This window comes from Arachis duranensis, chromosome 6 (genome assembly GCF_000817695.3).
Source record: "Arachis duranensis cultivar V14167 chromosome 6, aradu.V14167.gnm2.J7QH, whole genome shotgun sequence".
Lineage (NCBI taxonomy): Eukaryota > Viridiplantae > Streptophyta > Magnoliopsida > Fabales > Fabaceae > Arachis > Arachis duranensis.
Window position 1 is genome coordinate 94,693,390 of NC_029777.3, and position 747 is coordinate 94,694,136.

Here is a 747-nt window from a genome sequence, read left to right on the forward strand (position 1 = left end):
TTAAGAAAATATGATTGGTTTTAAAAAGATGTGATTGAGAAGATATGATTTGAAAAACATTTTAAAAAGATTTGATTTTGAAAATTAAAAACTTGGCTAACAAGAAAAGATATGATTCAAACATTAAACCTTTCTCAACAGAAAAGGCAACATACTTGAAATGTTGAATCAAATCATTAATTGATGGCAAGTATCTTTGAAAACAGAAAGAAATTGAATTTAAAAGAGATTTGATTGAAAAGATATGATTTGAAAAAGATTTGATTTTGAAAAACTTTGAAGGCTGAAAAAAAATTGTATTGAAAAACAGAATCTTCCCCCTTGTGCCATCCTGGCGTTAAACGCCCAGAATGGTGCACATTCTAGGAACAAGAAAATGTGGAATCCTCTATGTCACAGTATAGAGATTCCTTGAAGTGTCAGAGGAAAAGAAGAGTAGAAGACAGTAGTAGAAAATTCGAACTTATCACAAGAGATGGAATTCGAATTTTGCATTAAGGAACAGTGTTAGTCCATAAATAGAAGGATGTGAAAAGAAGGGAAGTGATTTTCGAAAATTAAGTAAAAGTTTTGAAAATATTTTTGAAAAACATTACTTAATTTTCGAAAAATGAAGAGTGGGAAAGAAGTAAAGTGATTTTTGAAAAAGATTTTGAAATTAGAAATCAAAGGGATTTGATTGAAAATTATTTTGAAAAAGATGTGGTTAAGAAGATATGATTGGTTTTAAAAAAATGTGATTGAGAA